This window comes from Pan paniscus, chromosome 10 (genome assembly GCF_029289425.2).
Source record: "Pan paniscus chromosome 10, NHGRI_mPanPan1-v2.0_pri, whole genome shotgun sequence".
Taxonomy (NCBI): Eukaryota; Metazoa; Chordata; class Mammalia; order Primates; family Hominidae; genus Pan; species Pan paniscus.
In genome coordinates this window covers 112,111,403-112,124,255 of record NC_073259.2, presented here as the reverse complement: position 1 = coordinate 112,124,255, position 12,853 = coordinate 112,111,403, and the positions used below count along the sequence as shown (strand labels likewise).

At 41.8% G+C, this 12,853-nt stretch overlaps 1 protein-coding gene across 1 annotated transcript in view; it reads left to right on the top strand.

The window, feature by feature from the left end:
* The window catches only part of GLT8D2 (glycosyltransferase 8 domain containing 2), a 73,065-nt gene that overhangs the window by 2,314 nt on the left and 57,898 nt on the right, over nucleotides 1-12,853 (top strand). The window contains exons 2-3 of the mRNA XM_034934358.4: nucleotides 8,500-8,685; nucleotides 11,580-11,973. The gene's annotated coding sequence lies outside the window, so the exon portion shown is untranslated. The remainder of the gene's footprint in view (nucleotides 1-8,499; nucleotides 8,686-11,579; nucleotides 11,974-12,853) is intronic.

Sequence of the window (12,853 nt, the reverse complement as noted above, 5' to 3'; positions counted from 1 at the left end):
CATGCACCACCACGCCTGGCTAATTCTGTATTTTTAGTAGGGATGAGGTTTCTCCGTGTTGGTCAGGCTAGTCTTGAACTCCCAACCTCAGGTGATCTGCCCGCCTTGGTCTCCTAAGGTTCTGGGATTACAGGCATGAACCACTGCGCCTGGCCAGCCCAATTTCATAATATGTCCAAAGAGAATTTGGAAAGGGAGGGAGAAATAAGATGTCTGCAAACAGAAAAGAGGTTATGAATATTTATCTATTAATATTTTTCTATGTCACATACATAACATAGGAGGCTCTTAAATGTTGCCATAATAAAGTTTTTATGGATTTGAAATAAAACTGGAAGAGTTGGAATAAAGCAGTGAGTTTTTCATAAAACCCAAAGTGTTTAATTTAAAGAACTGTACTTTGTTCTGAGAGTTTTGTGCCTAGATGGTAGTTTTTTTCTAATGCCCTTATAGCACAAGGTTAAAGGAAAAAATCAAACGTTCCAACCCTAATGTTGAACTTCAAATTTAAAAAAACTAGTCTATGATATTTGAAAGCCCGAGAACCCTTGAACTAGGAGAAAAATTAAGGCAAAATATTTTTAAGACAAAAGAGATTGCAAGCTATAACTGGTGGCTTAGATAGGGAGCTGCAGGGTGATGAGGAAATGTGTACTAGTTTCCTAGGGCTGCTGTGAAACAATAGGAATGTTTTGTTTCACAGTTCTGAAGGATATATAAGTCTGAAATCAAAGTGTCAGTAGGGCTGTGATCCCTGCAAAACCTGTAGGACAGAATGCTTCCATGCCTCTTTCTAGCTTCTGGTGGCAGCTGTCAATCCATGGCAGCCCTTGACTTGTCAATGAATCACTCCAGTCTCTGACTCCATCACATCATCACGTGGTGTTCTCCCTGTGTGTCTGTCTCTTCTTTTTTTTTTTTTTTTTTTTTTGAGACAAGGTCTGGCTCTGTCACCCAGGCTGGAGTGCAATGGTGCGATCTCAGCTTGCTGCAGCCTCCACCTCCCAGGCTTAAGTGATCCTCCCACCTCAGCTTTTGGAGTAGCTGAGATTATAGGTGTGCACTACCATGCCTGGCTAGTTTTTAAATTTTTTCTAGAGATGAGGTTTTACCATGTTTCCCATGCTGGTCTTGAACTCCTGAGCTCAAGCAATCCTCCTGCATCAGCCTCCCAAAGTGCTGGGATTACAGATGTGAGCCACTGCGCCCAGCCTCTTCTCCTCTTGTTATAAATTCACTAGTTATATTGGATTAGGGCTCATCCTGTGATCTCATCTTAACTTGATTATATCAGCAAGGATCCCATATCCAAATAAAGTCATATTCATAGGTACAGCAGGTTAAGGCTTCAGCATGTCTTTTGGGGGAGATACAATTCAATCTATGACAAAGTACATAATCCAATGGGAAAGATGTTTTAGTAGAGCAGTTTTGAGTAATCTGTCCTTGAGGGAGGCATCTAAAATAGGTCCCCATTTCACAGTAAAGTACCTTCAATCTCTGAAACTTCAAGAATGTAGTTTGGAAACAACAACCTAGGAGGAGAGTTTGGAGAAGAGGGATGGAAAATAGCACCCTGAAGAAGCCAGCATTGATGGGGTAAAGACAAGAGGAGGCACTCATGAAGGAAATAGAGAATAGGTAGCCAGAGAAGTTAAAAGGGAACTGGGTGAGGGTGATGTCAAAGAAGCCACAGGCAAAGAGGGTTTCATAGAGGCAGAAGTGGTAAGGAAAGCCAAAAGCCACAGAGAGGTCAGGGAAGAAGAGGACGAAGAAGCAACTGTTGGATTTGCAAATTAGGAGGTTAGTAGTGGCCTAGAATTAAAATGTTTTCAATGGAGTGGGAGGGAAAGAAGCCAGAGAGAACTGAAGCATGAGTTAGAAAATGCGGATAACATGTGTAGTCTATTCTTTACAGAGACTTGGCCATGTAAGGAAAGAAAGAACAATGGCTGGCAAGGAGAGAGAGGTACTGTGTAAATTGTTATTATTTTGGATGGTGAGACTTGTGGGCCCAGAAGAAGGATCCAGTTGCAAACAAAAGGTCGGAAGAGCACAACCAGCAATCATTTCCAACCTTCTCCTTGCCTGCCTCTCATTATTGAGGCTGGGAAGGAAAAAAACAAACAAACAAAATACAAACAAATAAATAACTTTCCCAGACTACTGTACCCACTCTCCTTCAAGATGACCCCCAATGTCTGCTCTCCTTTTCTTTTCAGTAACAGAATCTGGACTCTGAGCTGGGCACATGACCATTCTAAATAAAAACTAATTTCCCAAGCTTCCCTCAACTTGTTGTGGCCTGTGGCTAAATATTGACCTATGGGTTGTAAGCAAAAGTAATATATATAATTCCAGAATGTGTTCTGGAGGAGGGAAGCTTCCTTTCTCTTACTCTTTCCTGCTGTCTGGAATGTAGATGTAATGGCTAGAACTGGAGCAGCCATCTTGGACCATGAGCTGGAAGAAGCCTAATTTCCTGAGTACTTAGTGAAGTAGAGCAGCTCCACTGGAAATTACATCCCATAGGGCAAGTAGATCTGTTCAGAAAGAGCTGGGATTTGGTGGATCAAGGTCCTGGAGGATCAAGAAAAGATGGATCCTGAAGTCCATGTATACCTACATGTATACCAGGGTTGAATAGATACATTAATTCTCTATTATAGATTATATAAATATTATGTATTCTATACATGTACAGGAATCCCTCTTTAGCCATGGTTTCACTTACCCACAGTCAATGCAGTCTGAGAATATTAAATGGAAAATTCCAGAAATAAGCAATTTGTAAGTTTTAAATTGTGTAACATCCTGAGTCACATGATGAAGTCTTGCGCTGTCCCGCTCTTACCTGCCTGGGATGTGAATCATCCTTTGTCCAGTGTTTCCACACTGTATGTGCCACCTGCCCATTCGTCATTGAGTAGCTGTCTTAGTTAGAGGTATATAGGATTTGGTGCTATCCGTGGTTTTAGGCATCTCTGGGGGTCTTTGAATGTATCCCCCTTGGGTAAGGGAGCATCTGTTGTGTTATAGAAAGCTCTATTGGACAGTGCTGCTCTAGACTTTTTAGGCATATGTTAGAGAAGGTACTTTCATCTCTCACTACTTCCTCTCCTCTCTGCCCACTCCTCCGTATCAAACACCCACCAGAGTCATTTACCTGGACTGTTTCATTTGGGGTTAAGATCAAGGGCTTTAAGACCCAATAGGTTGTAGCTACTTAACTAGTTGTATGGCCTTGGTCAAATTATTTATCCTCTTTGAACCTCAGATTCTTTGTCTATAAAATGGGAATAATAAGAGCATCTGCTTCTTAGGGTTAGTCAAAGGATTAAATGAGATAATATGGTTCCAAAGTGGCAGCAAGGAAGCAAGCTGGCTTCACACCCCCCAATGGAAAACCCAAAACTAATATTCAACACTGAAATTATCACCAACAATATCCGAGAACTCAAATTTGAGGATGAGACATTTGCTGGGGCCACAGAGAAGTTTAAAAAACTCTGAGCAGATGGTAAGAGAATCAGACTTCCATATCTGTAATCCCCTCCCCACAATCTGCCAGGCACCAACTGCATGAAAATTTCCCCCAACTCACAGTCTGTACACTGTAAAAAGTGAGATCAAGGCATAGACAACCAGCTTCTCCACAATCTTGGGTTCCCTTGCAGGAGACTTGTCCCAGCCTCAACCACTAGAAGCATCAGCAGTCCCTAGAGGAGAAATATCCCTGAGAACAGCCAGAGACAAAGGGGAGAGGTGAGACTACCATCCCAGCTCTGGAAACTCTGCTGTGTAACTTGACAAAAAGAGATGGAGACACCAAATCATAGTGGCTGTTCAGCAGCACCACACTGTAGGAGGTTGGGTCCATAGGTCCTTTGGACACTGAACCCCTAGCTAGCCTTCCCAAACTACTGGGATATCCCCCATTAAGGACGAGGGGCACTGATTATTTATTAGAATGGAGGCAAATGTGGGTTTCAGCACCATCTAGTGCTGAAAATGGGGCAGCGACCTAGCAAGGGGTGGGGGGAAAGAAAGAAAGAAATAGGTAAATGAAATAATACATGTAAAGTACAGGCAGTCTTCACTTTGCATGATAGCACTGTTCTGTAAACATGATATGCAAGCCAACACCCTTCAAAGTGATCTCAATTATCAGTGGGAAAAATTACAATTGTTTTGTGATGTTTAAAAACTTTTGTCAAAATATTAAAAACTTTCTTACTGTTGGATATAAATATATAGAGAAATGAAAAAATTGTAAACCTAATATTTCTTTATTATGCCATAATTTAAAACAGAAATATTGAGAATTAACGTGTTTTGCTTTTTTTTTTTGAGACAGGGTCTTTGTCACCTGAGCTGAAGTACAGTGGCATGATCACAGCTCACCACAACCTTGACCTCCCAGGCTAAAGCGATCCTCCCACCTCAGCCTTCTGAGTAGTTGGGACCATAGGTACATAACACCACACCTGGCTAACTTTTTTATTTTTTGTAGAGACAGGGTCTCCCTATGTTGCTCAGGCTGGTCTTGAACTCCTGAGCTCAAGCCTCAGCCTTCCAAAGTGCTGGGATTACAGGTGTGAGCCACCATGCCCAGCCTCCTTTCTAAGTTTTCCTTTGTGATTTCAATGTTGTGAGATATCTTTCAGCATTCCTTTAATGTGAATTTTTTGCCCATGTCACTTTCTGGAACATCTTTATCCTTTTCCTTACAACTTCCTTCCTTATTTATGTTCATAAGTTTACCTTTACTAAGTCTCTCTGGATGCCCATCTGGAGTTGAACAGTGGCAATGTCAACATTCCCATGGCCACCAATTTCTTCTGTAACTCCAGTGATCTTTGATTTGAATTTCACTGCCACAATAATCACTTTTTGTTTCTTTGCTTCACTTTTATCTTTATTGGCAAATTCTATCGTCCATTTTTTACAATGTTACTTGGAGATAAAGAGGCAACACAACTACATGCTTTGCTGTCTGTGCATAACTAAATAACAGATGTCCAGTGACCAGTCACCAGCAGACTAGAAATGAAGTGATGTGCTGTGGTCACTGACCATGGCGTGCATCTGTTATTTACATAGTAATTTTGTGGACTGAAAACCTGGCAGCAAAGCTTGTATTTATGCAATTACTTACAGTGAATATACTGTGGTAACTGAAATTTGAACTGTATTATTGGGGGACTTGTGTTATATAACTAAACGGTGCTAATTGAAATCTGTGCTGTTACCATGCCAAGCAAGGACTGTGCTATACTTACGCAATGTCTGACATGTAGTTAGCATTTAATAAGTAGTAGATTGTTTTATTTCTATCATTATCATGATTTTATTATATTTCTACACTTTCTATTCCTCCTCCTGAGCTGCAGGCCAAAAAGTCAACCCTAGAGTGAGAATCTGGTGCTGGAGGTGGCAGACAGTCCTGTGTTTTCAGCCAAGAGTGTAAATTGCAATGTCTTTAATCTCAATTGAGGACTCAGGCCAAGGGCCAAAGGCTTATTGCCAGAGGTCTGAGAAGAGGTTCTGGGGAGTGCTAGCAAGTGGGCAGAACTCGATAGCAGAGATCCTGGGCAGGGACTGTTGCCGAGGTGAGGGAAACAGATGGTGTCTGAGAGGTCTGTTTACAGATTGCAGGGCTCCAGCCATGGATCTTGGCTGAAGCTATGGCCAAAGCATAGAGAGTGCAGCTGGCAAGAGCAAGGCAGGGCTCCAGGCTAGATAGAACCTAACTTAATTGCCAGAACAGGGAACTGGGCCAAGGAAGAAAAACAGTTACCGCATGCAGGAGAGAGGGAACTCAAGTGTGAGACTCAGGTGCTGGAGCAATTGCTGCAGTTCAGGGAGTAGCAGGGGAAAGCAAGAGCACCGAAGCTCAGGGCAACAGGAAGATGACCTGCAACTGAACCACACCAGGCAAAAGAGAGGGAATTGAGGCTGTTATGGTAATTCCTGCCCCATATGTGTGATCTTGGAGCCCAGCCATGGGAGACGAACGTGGCAAAGAGGCTTGTCAGCCTGACCCAATGTGGTAATTCATGTACTACTACAGAAGACTTATTCCTTTCCTCCCAGGCAAACTTATCAGCTTTAATAGATTTTATCTAGGACCTTATCTAAAAGTTATATACTCAGTCAAGGCAGACCCAGTTAGCAAGAAGAAATGATGAACATCTGACCTTCAACTAGTAAGAAATAAACATGGAATAATAGAGACTAAGATACATGTTTTGTTGACAAGTGATACCACAAATATAAAATGCATGTGAAATGCATACATATTGCATGGGGTTGCACTCAGGCATGTAACTAAATCTAACCAAACTTAGTTGACCACTTAAGGGTTTATTTTCCTCACATAGCAAGATTTTCCATAAGTAGTTAGTTCAGGGCTGCTGTGGTGATTCTCTGCCATCTTTAGCATATGCCAGGCTGCAGAATGACAGAGTGCCAGGGACCCCATTCATATAATGCAAGGATATTTTCCATTTACTTCTACAGATCTACTCTCAACCCTTCAACCTGTTCAGTGTCCTGAGAGGCTGACCTGAATGGATTATAGCACTTGAGCTTCTTGCCCTCTGACTTCTAGTTGGATTTGGTCAATGGGAGACACTACCAACAGGAGACTGTGAGGCTGGGGTAATCAGCCCCTCGTCCCTTTTGTGCAGAGCACCACAGGTTGGCTGTATCCCAGTGGGAGGGCTGCTCTTGCTGGCCACCCTCTCCATATCCTCTCTCCACGTCCTGGAAACCACTCTCTCTTGTTGCCCTTCAGAGTTTGGGGTGGTAATAACTCCCTGCTATTGCTAGCCCCAGGGTACTGCATCATCTCTTAACCATGTTTCCCTGACAGTGATTACACCTTTTCAATTAGTGCCTTTTTAAAAAGTCTCCACCATTACCCTATTGGAGGGAGCTGTCTGTATCCTGCCAGGACCCTGACTGATTCAACTCTATAGTCACTGTGCACAACCAGTGTGGCCATATGCAGCAGCACAGTGCGGGCCTCTTATCCCCATGGCTGCAAGGTGACTACTTCACACGCAAGCTTCAAGGTTGGATTTTAAACAGGAAGAAAGGGCAAAAGACACCAAAGAGCTCTTTGCCAGGAAAACACTAGCTTTCGAGGAAGTACTAGACAGCAGATGTCTGCTCACGTGCCACTCTAGCTGCAGGACATCCAAGGAGGAGAATCTTTTCAAATAGGCATTTTGCTGTCCAAATGAAATCGTGTTTCTATTAGAAGGGAGGAAGCAGAGCAATGAACATGGGGAGGCAGGTATCCAAAGGAAATAAAATCAGTATTTCAATGGGGAGGCAGATATCTCTTTGAAATACTGATTTTATTTCCTTTGGATATCTGCCTCCCCATGTTCATTGCAGCATTATTTATCATAGTCAAGATATGGAATCAACTTAAGTATCCATTGATGGGTGAATGGATAAATATATTGTGGTACATATATGCAATAGAATATTATTCAGCCATATAAAGGAAATCCTGCTATTTTTGACAACGTGGATGAAACTTGAGGGCATTATGCTAAGTGAAATAAGCCAGATACAGAAAAACAAATACATACAATTTTACTTATATTTGTAATCTAAGAAAGTCAAACTCATAGAAGCAGGGAGTAGGTGGAATGGTGGTTGCTAGGGTGAGGGGATGGGGAAAATGGGGAGATGTTAGTCAAACAGTATAAACTTTCAGTTATCAGATGAGCAAATTCTGGGGATCTAGTGTAGAAAATGGGTGGTGTTGGATGTGTTAATTAATTTGATTTTGGTAATCATTACACAGTGTACATGCATATCAAGTCAACACTGTACATCTTGAATGTATTCAGTCTTTGTCAGTTAAATATTTAAATTTAAAATTAAATATTCAATTATATATTATTCAATAAAATCAATTACATGTTATAGTTCAATTTCAATTAAATATTACTTTTTTTTTTTTGAGACGGAGTCTTGCTCTGTTGCCCAGGCTGGAGTGCAGTGGCGCAATCTCAGCTCACTGCAAACTCCACCTCCCGGGTTCAAGCCATTCTTCTGCCTCAGCCTCCAGAGTAGTTGGGACTACAGGCGCCTGCCACTGTGCCCAGCTAATTTTTTATATTTTTAGTAGAGACAGGGTTTCACTGTGTTAGCCAGGATGGTCTTGATCTCCTCACCTCGTGATCCACCCACCTTGGCCTCCCAAAGTGCTGGGATTACAGGTGTGAGCCACCGCGCCCGGCTAAATATTACTTTTGTTTCAAAACAACAGCAATAATAACTTCCATTTCTTGAGTCCTTATTGAGTGCCTTACATGCATGATGTCTTTTAACCCACACAAGAGTCCTATTAGTAGTCCCCACTTAACAGATGAGGAAACTGGAGGTAAGACCTGTGCTCACACTAGGTATGTCTGTCTCCAAAGGCCACTCTGGTGTCATGCATATCCTCTGTTTCTTTTCTCATTTCTTCCCCAGGGAAAATCTGTGCATACAGTGTGGACATCTAAGTCATACATAACAAGCCTATCGCATCCTTGGAGCATGGCACAGCAGGAATAAAGGAGAAAGAAGCTGGAATCAGACAGTGGGGGTCAGGGAGAAGATCTATAACATTCTGCTAGGTGGATGAGAGATGCAAAGGAGATGACATGATCTGTGAAGGTAATTGCACTGGGCAGGTGTCAGCTCAGGCTGCTGTCCACATGATGCCTGGGACATGTCTGAGGGACTAGCCTGCTGCAAGTTAACAGCACATAATTCTGGAAGGGCGGTGGGAAACCCTGAGCCAGAAGTGGTTCTTATTTTCGCTCATGTGTGTGCAGTGAGTATTTAGAGCATAGGATATTGTGCTGCCCCTGAACCTTATGACTTCCCAGAGGTGACCAACGTTTTAGCTAAAAACATTTAGCTAAATGTTTGAATGGAATTGTGCTTTAAAATAAGGTACAACTTGCTGAGCATGGTGGTGCATGACTACAGTCCCAGCTACTCGGGAGGCTGAGGAGAAAGGCCCAGGAATTCAAGTCCAGCCTGGGCAACATAGCAAGACACGTCTCTACATAATAATAATAATAATTAATACATAAAATAAGGTACAAGATGCTGGGGGTAAAGAGAGAAGAGGAGGGGCATCATGTCAAGCCTCTCCAGGAGAAAGGACACACCTGCTGGATTGTGTGAGGGATTTAGAATAGGGGCATATAAGGGATCACAGGGCAGTCAATAATTCTACACAGGCAGCAAATTTGATGCTGAAGGGTGACCAATGTGGATGCCATGCCACTTAACGCTACTGTTGCAGCCGCAGATCCTAGTATTTGAAATATGCCTCAAGAAGGAAACACTTAAGAAGTGCTGAATAAGAATTCCAATCCTGGCTTCATCGCTAACTTGCTTTGGGAACTTGGGCTTTAATTTGCTCAAAGCCTCAGTTTGCTCATCTGTAAATTGGGGCAAATAACATCTGTTCAACTTACCTACCAGAAATGTTGTGTGGCTAAAAAGAAATAGAAGATATGAAAATGCTTTGGCTATATTCAAAGTTCTATATACATGGAAGATATTCAGGATCCTCCCACCGTCAAAGTTCATATCTAAGAAAAACCCTACTAAATCCTTTAGAATGGAACTGCTCAATATAGTAGCCACTAGCCACATTGACTACTGAGTACTTAAATGTGACTAGTGCAACTGAGGAACTGAATTTTTAATTTTATTTAACTGTAACTAATTTTAATTGAAAAACTGATACTCTATTCAATTACTGGAAAACTTTTAAGTACATTTGGACCAACCTGGACTCGTGAATCTACTTTTGTTCCCAGTGTTTTTTTCTATTTTTTTATTGATAACATAATAGATATACATATTTTGAGTGTGCATTCAAACATTTAATATTAATACATTCATATAATTTGTAAAGATCAAATCAGTGTAACTGGGATATCCATTACCTTAAATGAATCTACTTTTTAAATGGTATTTATAAAATCTAAATATATGTGAAGTGTTTCTGCTTAAATTTAGTGTTTGAATTGAGATGTGCTCCAAGTGTACAACACACACCAAATTTCAAAGACTTAGTTAAAAAAAAAACACTGGGAAGGGCAGGAGGAAGGGAGAGATAGGGAGAGATTTGTTATAGGATATAAAATTATAGCTAGATAGGAGGAATAGGTTCTAGTGTAGTATGGCCATAGTTAACAATAATATATAGCTTCAAAGAGCTAGAAGGAGGATATTGAATGTTTCCAACGTAAGCATCAATATTTGAGATTATAGATATGCTAATTACAGTGTTCTGATCACTATACATTGTATATTGAAACATCAATATGTACCCCATGAATATGTACAATTATTACATGAATATGTATCAAAACAAATTAAATTTAAAGACAAAACAAAGAACATAAAACATCTTCTTAATAATGTTTTATATTATGTGTTGAAATGATAACATCTTGTATATATTGGGTAAAGTAAAATATATCATTAAGATAAATTTTACCTCTTTGTACTTTTTTCTTAATGTGGCTACTAGAAAATTTTAAATTATAGCCAGGTGTAGTGATGTGCACCTGTAATCTCAGCTACTCAGGAGGCTGAGACGGGAGGATCGCCTGAACCTTGAAGTTCACGGCTGCAGTGAGCTGTGATCACGCCACTGCACTCCAGCCTGAGTAACAGAGCAAGACCCTGTCTCTTTAAAAAAAAAAAAAAAAGTAAAATTGGCCGGATGCGGTGGCTCACGCCTGTAATCCCAGCACTTTGGGAGGCTGAGGCGGCGGATCACCTGAGGTCAGGTGTTTGAGACCAGCCTGGCCAACATGGCGAAACCCCATCTCTACTAAAAATACAAAAATTAGCTGGGTGTGGTGGCGGGCGCCTGTAATCCCAGCTACTCGGGAGGCTGAGGCAGGAGAATCATTTGAACCGGGGAGGCGGAGGTTGCAGTGAGCCGAGATCTCATCACTGCACTCTAGCCTGGGAGACAGAGCGAGACTCCGTCTCAAAAAAAAAAAAAAAAGTAAAATTACAGGGTGGCTTGCATTTTATTTCTGTTGGAGAGCACCACTTTAGAAAGAGACAGTGAGCAGGGAGATCCTTATATCCTTATAGGAAATAGGAAGAGGAGCCATTGCAGAAATAAATTCTGTGATCCCAAAGTGCTGGCACCATCTCCCGGGTTTGAGAACCCACCGCAGAGATACAGAACAGCGCAGATTGCAGTTGAGGTCAGCTCCCAGCTCCCTGCCTCATTCCTCTCTGATTCCTCTTTTGTTCAGGCACAAAAACACTCCATCCTGAAACTTTTGTCATTATTGCCTTGGTAGAAGAAGACCACAGTTGTTACCTGGGTTTTGATTTGGGGACAACAGCATTTCAATGACTAGGAGATTTCAGGAGAAGCTAGTGGCCATGAAGATTCTCAAAATCAGCATGAACTTTATTTTTCACTGGTGTTCTTTCAAAGTTTGCCTTCGACTCAACGTGTGGTAGAAATTCACCCTGAAAGCATTTGCTCTTCTCTGGTTTTGTGTCTTTTCCTCCAGAACAGCGTTGTTTTTTGCATGTTTTGCACTTAGCCAGAGGAAGTCTGGCGCATCCGAGCCGGCCAGCCGAGCACATCTGGAAGTGGTTTCTGGGGCCGCCCCTCTCTGCCAGCGCAACTCCTGGGTTCCCAGCGGCTTCGCGCAGAGGTGGAAGAAACCCGAGACGTTCCAAAGTCAACGCAAGCAAAGGGGAGTGCGGGTCGGGGAGGAATATTCTTTTGGAAACGTAATATTGGCCTTGGGGCTCTCCAGCCCTTTGGGACTTCCAATGGGATCTTAGAAGCAGCCGAAGCAGCGTGAGGGCAGCAGCCCAGGGCCAGCCACGATTTGAACGCTCTGCCTTGCAGCTCTTCTGGACCGAGGAGCCCAAAGCCCTACCCTCACCATTCACCAGGTAAATAGAGAAATTTACGAGCAGTGTGCAGTCGTTCCGTTTTATCCTGGCCGGTCTGCAGCAGTTCTTTATTCTGCTACAGACCCAAGAAAGTAAATCAGAGGTGTCAGATTGCCCCACACAAACTTTGCCTTCAGAAACTTCCCAGTCCGAATTTGTAGCATTCCAGCGGAACCCTTTTCGGCCATTTCCAGCAAATCCAGTGTGCAATGTTTTTCACATCCTGGGCTGCTTTTCCAGACCTGAGTTTCTCCTCCTTCTCTCCACAAATATGATAATTTACTATTTGTATCAGATTTTAAACATAAAAATCAGCAGTTAGGATGTGGATGAATGCTATTATTTAATGAAGGTATGTCCTGAGCCACAAATTATTTAACTGAGCATGATTCATGTTTTCAGAATCTGCTTTAGGAAGCTGTTCTGAGGATCTCCATCCCCCCAGAAAGAACTGGCCGTTGTGGAAACCCAAGTGAGGCTTATTGTAAATATAGTAGTCGTGGTGTTTGGGTTGAAAATGCTTTTTAAACATTAAAAAAGATCTTATGTTTACTTTATAAGCAAGTGTCACACATTGGACAAGCCTGATATATAATTTATGAAATAAGAAGGATAGTTAACATGAGAGTAAAAAAAAAAAAAAACCTGAGAGAGAGTGAGAGAAAGAAAACATGATGATATCTGAATGTCTGGATGTGCTTTGAAAAAAAAATCAGTCCTCTCGTTGTTTGGCCCCTGTGCAGCCAAATATCCAAAGTGATATTGGTTGGTTTTTGTCTTTTCCTTTTCCTCCAAATGTTCTGGTGTGGCACTTCTGTGTAATATCCTTTCTATATTACATAATGGAATTCCAGTTCTCCCTTTAATGCACTTGGAAGTA